Genomic DNA, 9,684 nt, shown 5'->3' with positions numbered 1-9,684 from the left:
ATCAATGTAAGATATTGTTTTATAAATATGCATGTAGCATGTTTTTGAGTAACAATTGTCAAGTACGAAAGTTTGGGTTTTTCAATCATGGTATCAGAGCACTAGTTTAAGCAAAGTAAATATCACAGATTGGTATTTAGACTTAAACTGTCTAACGTTCAATATATGAACGGAGTCATTTGTAAGTATATGGATACAAACCATAGGAAAGACTTAAGTGGGGTATTAGGTAGTGATAAACCCTAGTATTCTAAAATATTAAGTTACTTAAAAGATTTTCAGAGAATTAGTTTAAGTGAACTAGGAATTTTGACAATTTCTAGACATAAACATAGATTGTTAAGGGGCGATGATACGATGTGTATCTAGTATACTTTAGGTTGAATACCTAAATGGACAAGCACTAGAATATTAGAGGAGAAATGCCTTATATTCTAATATGTGCTAAACGATAAATGGATATAGCATGCCTTAGGTTGCTTACTTATATTGCTATTACTTGAGAAAGTTTAAGGTATGTTGCCGACCTTGGTCTTGAAGTGAAATTCCTTTCGAATTAGGAGAAATATTAGGATATGCTAGATCGAGCTTATGCATAAAAGAATTCTAGAAGATGAATTTAGGAAATCCAAGATATGCTTGATAGAAACGCAAAATCCCCAGTTGAGTCTAGGAGAAATTGTCGTATGTACTTTTTTGAACACATTCATGTGTGATAAGTTCCTTTGTAAAAATTCTTGATATGGTGACTTGGGGAATGCGATACAATACTTGGGACGAGTATGAGTAGGTGTGAATAGTAGTAGAGGCCTATACTACTGGAAGCACAGGACTCACACTTGGATCAGGGAAACTCACAAGGTTACCAAGAAGCTAGTAATCGATTCTGTTTTTGTTCGAGTGTGTCATTACCTTCGTTTCGGTGATGACTAAGAAGATGATTTTCGTTCAGACCTAAATGGTCGTAAAGAATCGAGTCCGAATAATATAGATCTGTGAAGTGAATTGATTGGTTCAGAGAACCATGTCTCGTATAGTGACGAAATTTCAGTCAGAGAATTGAAGAAGGAGATGGTCATACGGAGAGAAAAATCCAAATAGTAGAAGATATGCTTTGTGCATATCTCTTGGAGTTAGTGCGCGTCAAGTGGAAACACCATCGAGGCCCAACTTATAATTAGGAAAATAAGAATGAGACAAGAGCAAAATATTCCAAGTCATTTTTATCGCTATGATTTCGGGGACGAAATCCGCAAAACGATGAGGTATTTGTAACATACACGTTTTGAAATCATGTTTTAAGTAAATAATATTATGAAATATTATGTGATATTGAGTATTGAGTTCTAAGAGATAGTTTTTACTGGAAATGAAGTAAAACTATGTTTAAAATCACTCGAAAAATATTGGAAGTCTTATGAGATTCCAATTAAAAGTTAAAATATCGAAATTTAACGAAAATATAAAATTTGAAATAAGTAAAATTTTATTATTCAAACTTGTAGATAATTTCATTAGAAGCATTTAGGCGAAAACCTCATCGAAATCCGAGTTATAACGAAGAAGTTATGACCAATCGAAGATCCGCGACAAAATCGGCACGACACCGAATGACGTAAAAAGTGAGTTTTTGATAAACTACTTTTTAGCCTTGGTGATCTAAATGAAAGTCGTAGTATTTGTGAAACTGAGAATTTTCATAAAAAAAACGTCCAAATCTGACTTCGTATGCTCGGAAATTGTGCCCAAATCTTCTAAAATCCATAACTTTCGCATACGGGCTCCGATTTTTATGTTCTTTATATGCATGCGTACGTAAAATTATGCTCTACAACTTTCGTTTAGACTTCATCGGCTAATTTTGAATTTATTTTTAATATTATTATTTTTAACAGACCGGGGCAGGAAAATCCGTTAAAAATTCATAACTTCTTCATCCGACGTCCGTTTTCATCTGTCTTTTTACCGTTGCACTACTATTGACGAGACATTCGATTCTCATTTAGATTGTTTTGGCTGAATATCGCTCGATCTTTATTTCGAGTTTTTAGTTATCTACTGCTATTCTGAAACTTGGAAAAATCATAACTTCGTCATACGAAGTCAGATTTGGACGTTCTTTTTATGAAAATTCTCGGTTTAACAAATACTACGACTTTCATTTACATCACCAAGGCTGAAAAGTAGTTTATCAAAAACTCACTTTTTACGCCATTCGGTGTCGTGCCGGTTTTGTCGCGAATCTTCGATTGGTCATAACTTCTCCGTTATAACTCGGATTTCGATGAGGTTTTCGCCTAAATGCTTCTAATGAAATTATCTACAACTTTGATTAATAAAATTTTACTTATTTCAAATTTTATATTTTCGTTAAATTTCGATATTTTAACTTTTAATTGGAATCTCATAAGAATTCCAATACTTTCCGAGTGATTCTAAACATAGTTTTACTTCATTTCTAGTAAAAACTATCTGTTAGAACTCAATACTCAATATCATATAATATTTCATAATATTATTTACTTAAAAAACGATTTCAAAACGTGTATTTTCATTCCACTTCCTCCTCCTCCTCCTCCTGTGACTCTCTCAACGTCACGAGTTGAAAGATGTGAAACAACTGAACCCCTATTGGCATGTAAACATGAAGATGGAAATTTTATGTGTGCTCACTTTCTGAAAATGAAGTCGTACATTGACAAATTGGATAGGATGGGTGTCGTATTTCCGAAGGAGAAATCCACTGATTTGGTTCTTATCTCGCTTCCTAAGTCGTATGGTCAGTTTGTTGAGAACTTTCATATGAGGAATCTTGATGTCACCCTAATAGATCTGACCCAAACGTTGGTGGTTATTGAGGCAAAAATGCTTAAGAACACATCTGAAGCATATATGCTTATAGGGTTGATTCCAAGGTTTCCAATGACACTGGCAATGGTGACATTGTTGATCCAGAAAATATTTCTCTTCCGAATGGAAAGGGGTCATCTAAGGTCAAACCATTTTGATCATACGGTTAAGAGAAAGGCATGTTCTAGGATCGTTACATGTATTAAACCCATAGAGTCCTTTTGTTTCTATTGCCAGTTGTAGGGACACTGGTTGCGAAGCTGACTAAAGTACATGAACGATCTCAGAGATGGTAAAGTCAATTCATATGACTCTACTTGAGGTACATCCAATATCTAACTCCATTGCTTTATACTTTCCTATTCTTAGAATCTTAATACATAATGTGATAATCACATTTTGATGGTATATCAAGATCTAAAATGAAGAAGGAAGCTTAAGTGAATTCAGCTAAATATGATTATGGGAAATGGACTTTGGTCATGTGATTTGATTGTCAGAATTTGGAGCTACTACTAAGGAGTTAGGATAATTTAATAGATTACTATTACTCTTCAGAAATGTCTAGAAAAATATTTTTCTCATTTTATGCATTGTAAGGACAAATTCCAATTTTCTTTTTAGCAATAAAAATGAAGTTTTGGTTAACATATTTTCCTTATCTTATTTCCTTGTAATGGCATTAATGAAAGTGTTGGTTATGTTTCTAACAATAGCAATATTAATTTTGGATTTGATTCTTATGATATTGCTTGTGGTAATATCATAATAAACCAAGTGAAAGGAAATATCATTACCAACTAGACTGATACTTGGAATCGTACAATTCGAATTGTATTATATATGATATTCTTGTTCATTGGAAAATTATGAGTTAAATCATTGTTCACATGTTTATGTGAGGCAAGTGAATGACCAATGGATCTAGTACATGTTGATATGTACTCTTCAAATCCACCACAAGGGACGATAACTCTATTCGTCATGATTTACTGATGTTTTAATGAATATGGTTTTTTTTATAAGATTAAACAAACTTCTAATACTTTTGAAAAGTTCAAAGAATAGCCGAACGAATAGAAGAATCTTTCAGGCAGAAGGATAAAAGATTCTCTAATCTGAAAAGAAAGGAGAATGCTTTAATATCATGTTTTATGATCGTCTTAATAATTGTGCAATTTTATCACAATAAATCCTCCAAGAACATCTTAGTGCAATTGTGTGACTAAGAAGAAGAATCAAACATTGTTATAAATGGTTCGATCATAAGCCGATACATACTTTGTTCCTAATCAAAGTTTTAGAGGCATGCTTTAGTAAATATAAATCATATCTTCAAACTCATTTCAAAACTAAGAAGGATAACAACACCTCGTAATATGTGGACTAATAATGTTTTCTTAATCTAGCACATTTGGAATTGGAATTGTGATGTTTTTGTTGATTGAAAAACAAGCTGAGACTTATTCTATAAAGTGTTTTCTTATTGGAAATTCGCACAAACTTTTGAATATTTGTTTTAGCTCGTCAATGAATCTTTCTTGAGAGAAAAACTCATTTATCAAGAAGTCAGTGTGAGTCTTATTGTTCTTCATAGTTTCAAGAGTCAACTGAGAATGATCCTTTTAGTTATCACTAGCACGCGACCTGAGGTTGATAATATATTGTGTTTGTTGACACGCTTTAATTTCTGTGCACTTCCAGTTGAGTTGGCAACCCCTATGAGTTCTATGTTTTTCATTTAACTGCAAAAGGCTAACCACATTGGTCAATGAAAGTACATTGATCAATATGGGTGAGTTGCTAACAACGTGGAAGCACGGGTGGGCTTTTGAGCTGCCATAAGGCAAGAAATTTAGATTAAGCGGAGTTCAGTCCATGAAGGAGAACTAAATGTGATTTGGTTTGTCCTAACCTTGTCTCATAACTATATATTGAAAAATAAAGTTCTACATGGATGGGAACATATGCACATTCGAATCTAGGTGACAAAAGGTTTCGCTCTAGTTCATGAAAATGATTACGAGGAAACACATTCGTTGATAGATTTTAAAGATCTCATAAAGATCAACACGGATATTGGTTGTGTTAGTTGTATTCTCAAATTCACAATATCATTACGGCATCCCTCTTCATATTTCGAATTGTGAGGAACGGCAAGGAATTGTTTAATCTTTCAGGAGATATGTTTATCACTTCTTCAAAGAGGTTGAACACATACATTATCCAGATAAAATGCATAAGATCAGCAAGCATAATTGGAGGCTTCACGAAGCATCGCGAAATAGGAATTTGTACTTCCATGAGAAATTCAAAAGGTATTGATTTCTAGAAGTCCAGTTGTGTGACACCAGTCAAAATTTGGTCAAAAATAAATTGATCAATAATCATAATTGGGATGAACCAAGTGGTAGAGTTAGTAACAAGGTTTCCAAAAACATAAAGAACACTGAAATCCGAGTTATAACGAAGAAGTTATGACCAATCGAAAATCCGCGATAAAACCGGCAAAACACTGTTCAATGTAAAAAGCGAATTTTCGATAAAAGGATTTTTAGCCTTAACAATCTAAATGAAAGTTGTATAATACGTTAAACCGAGAACGTTCATAAAAAGAACGTAAAAATCCCACTTCGTATGAGGAAGTTATGATTTTTCGAAGTTTCGGTGTAGCAGTAGACAGCTAAAAATTCGAAATATAAATCGATCGATATTTAGCCGACGCAATTTAAACGAGAATCGAAGGTCTCGTCAAAAGTAGCACAACGGTAAAAAGACAGACGAAAACGGACATCGGATGAAGAAGTTATGAATTTTTAACGGATTCCCGTCCCGGTCTGTTTAAAATAATAATATTTAAAAAATAAAGCCAAAATTAGCCGACAAGGTCTAAACGAAAGTCGCATATTATGATTTTACCTACGCATGCATATAAGGAACGCCAAAAACGGAGCTCGTATGCGAAAGTTATGATTTTCGCAAGTTTTGGCACAAAAATAAAGAAAAATAGGAAAAACCGGGCAATTTCGCATGCCACGTCACCCTCGCACGTGGCGGCTGCTGATTGGACCGAAGCCTTGTGTGGCACCTCCTGATTCGACCAACTCCGCGGTCCAATCCCACTCGGACAGCCTCACAGGAGACACACCGCACGCCCTCCTCTGACGCTCCTCGGACCCTCGTGCCCTCCTCCTATTGGACCGAAGCCTGGTCCAATCCGAAGCTGCCAGATCCGAACCGACACGTGTCTCTTTCCCTCTGCTTCGGATCCGAGGTTGCGGCCTAGATAAGGCATGCGAGCCTTCTCGGATGGAAGGCATTTTCCACCCCAAAATTTACCCTTTTTCACATTTTAACCCCGTAAACTTTCTCACGACCCCCCAAGGCAACGGTATCGTGTCTAAAGCCCGAAGCAAGCCCCGGAGCCCCAGAATTCTCGAGAAGTCATCCTCTCTCCTGTCGAAACTCTGCCCGGTTTGAGCCGGTTTTTCGTCAAACAAACTCTTTTCCGGGAAACGAAACGCTGCCCGAATCACCGCTTATCAAAGTGAGTTCATACCCCTATAATTTACCTTTTCAATGGTTTTTAAATGCTTTTTAAGGGGGGAATACAAGTTTAACACAATAATAAATTGTGTTAATAACTGTGTGTGAAATAATCACACAGAAAGTTTCCGTATGCTTTTAAGAAGTACCAAATACTTCCAAAATAACGTAAAGCCATGTTAAATTCTTTGAAAAATGTTTTATAAACTATTTCAAATTATAAATGCCAAAATCATGTTTATATATGTATAAATATATAAATAAGACTTAAAGGGCTTAAGACTAATGAATTATCTTATATCCTTTTCCTTGTTTGGATATGGAATTAAGGTTGTGTTATTTGTCCGAAGGTCGTTTCCTTCTTAATTATATATATATTATACATATATGAGTCTAAAAGGTTACTCCTTTTAGTATCATTACCTTTGTATCAGGCTGAGCAAATGTGGTATTCCATGAGAATTCATGCTAATCAGATAGAACATATAAATTATAATAGGTATAATTTATGATTCAAAACTAAATATACAAGTATGATTCACGACTGTATACTTTCCAAGTAAATTACCAAAATTCATTCAACTATACCAAGATATGTATAATACCTTTAATATACAAACAACATATTAAAGAAGTAAAGATACATCATACCTGGTTTGCATTAGCAAAGGTACTATACAGAGTACCCGAGTTAGCAAACACGTGGTAATGTCGGGTTTGCATTAGCAAAGGTACTATACAGAGTGTCCGAGTTAGCAAACACGAGGTAATAATACATCCTGCCGGGTTTGCATTAGCAAAGGTACTATACAGAGTACCCGGGATAGCCAACACGAGGTAATAATACATTTTCCCGGGTTTGCATTAGCAAAGGTACTATACAGAGTACCCGAGTTAGCAAACACGAGGTAATAATTCATGATTCAAGTATACTAGAATACACTGTTTTACAAGAAACCAGGGTTTTGATTCAAAACAAATCAAGGGTTTACACTTATCAAATACATGTTAGAAATTCTAATTCAAGAACACACTGTCAATCATTATTTCAGAATGATTGGGATTTTCATAAATAATACACATGTAACGTTTATATGCTTTTTATGAGACACTAAGTTCAAATTGTTTAATTCATTTTAGACAACATAGGAAAAGCCCTGAAATTATAACCAGAATCTCCAGTCGGGGATCGAAACAAGTGTGTGTAGATCTATATCGGGATTGACAACCCCGCACTCAGGCTGCTAGCTACAGTCAACTTTATAAGCCTATGAGTGAGAATTGTTATCACCAGTTTAAACGCCCACAAAGCGTTTGTTTCAGGCCATCCGTCATAGTATGGTTATACTAACTCATTAAAAAGATATTAACAATACGTTAGTGTATAAACAACTAAACGAAAGTACACCTTCAAAGTACCAGTTTAAGGAATACAAAATACAATGGTTCAATACAGTTTTCAATAACAGTTGGTGGAGCCAGGCACACTCTCAGTTACAAGTTTTCATAAAGGAATACAAATACAAAACATGAATACAAAGAGAACGGTTTATGGGATTAAACCACTTTTACAAATAGGAATCTAGTCAGTTACTATCAGTAAACTAGTATAACATAAAGGACCTTTAGTGGTTAATTCTATAATTCCTTAGTTGCTACGCCATAGTTATACATAAGTAATATCCGATTGACTGTGAAATGTGTGACTTCCGCCTTACTTCCTGTTCCTTGTTTGGTTGTGGGCTTAGGGCAGATACACCCATTTGACTGTCCATTCGATATTGGGTTATATATAATCAGTATAAACTAAGTAATTACAGAGGGAAACTATTGAGGTTATTAGTTAATCACCTCAGGAAATGTAGGATTTCCTGGAGAAACCAGTGAACTTATCCAAAGAACATAGGGTATACTTAACAGAACTAAAATACTTATGAACTCACCACCTTAAATGCTGATCTACTCTTTTCAAATAACTTGTATTCTCAGGAATCCAGTAGACAGGTACACTCCTGAAGCTTTTGAGAAGACTACCTAGTACCGTACCGCGACTCTTGTCTTCTACTGTACCTACTTTAGTGTTTGAATATGTAATGTTTGAACACTTATGTAAACTTATACTTATTAATGCAATGGTTGTTTGTACTTTGATTACTATATTGCATGTGTTGTGATACTTACCTAAAGTCCTCCGCCCCCGAACGTTTCCGCCGTTCTGGTTTGGGGGTGCGACAGATTGGTATCAGAACAGTGTTTATAGTGAACTCAGTATATCAGTCATAAAAGATATACAACTATAAACCCATTGGGATAAAAAAAACTCTGACCAAGAGTTATACTTTAAAAATATATCAATATTTTATAAAAGTATAAGTACATGCAGAGTATATATACCAGAATGAGTATCACAAGAAGAACAAAACTAAAGTATTTGGATGTTGGACATTGCAGTTAAACCTAGACAATAACGTAATCATATCTAGGATCAATATAGCCTGATCAACTATATTCATCCGAGATATGACCAACATGTGTCTGGGGAGTGATTGTAGTGTTGCAACTGGTCTAAAACTTACCTAAGTACCAGAAGAATTCTAGAACCAAACATAAAGACTAAAATACGATGGGAGTATTTTAGGATGCTATAACAAGAAAACTGAAAATTTGTCAAGTTCTTATATCTAGAAGTCCAAGAATCAAACTCATAGCTAAAATAACATGGAGGTATTTTACATACCTTTGGGGAAATGTTAAAAAGATCTTTACTGATAAGACTATAATTACTAAGTGGATACATTAAGGTTATATATAGCCGAGATTTTATAGACTTAGAATATGTGATTTTCACTCTACTTCCTTTTCCTTGTTTGGATGTGGTTTTAGAGTAGGATTACTTATTCAAAGGTCTATTTGATCTGGATTATATATAATCGGTACACACCATGTGTAATGCCCGTGTTTCTAGGCTAGGCATTAATATTGACATGATAGTCTAGGTTAACCTTTGTGACTCATTTTGAAGAAATGAAAAGGAATTATGTGCATATTATGTGAAAATTATGTGTTTTATGCTTAATTAATTAAGATTAAAAATGAGTGTCGAAAATAAATATTAGATAAAGCCGATATTTATTAAGAAAGTTGTAGTGGTCGTGACAAGGATTACGGATATATAAAGAATGCCGAAATCCGAGTTATAACGAAGAAGTTATGACCTGTCGAAGTTTCGCGACAAACCGGCACGGTGCCGAATGTCGTAAAAAGTGAGTTTTTGATAAACTACTTTTT

This window comes from Lactuca virosa, chromosome 4 (genome assembly GCF_052849685.1).
Source record: "Lactuca virosa cultivar CGN04683 chromosome 4, Lactuca_virosa_CGN04683_v6, whole genome shotgun sequence".
NCBI classification, from domain to species: domain Eukaryota; kingdom Viridiplantae; phylum Streptophyta; class Magnoliopsida; order Asterales; family Asteraceae; genus Lactuca; species Lactuca virosa.
The sequence above is the reverse complement of the archived record's forward strand: the minus strand, read 5'-3'. Positions refer to the sequence as shown.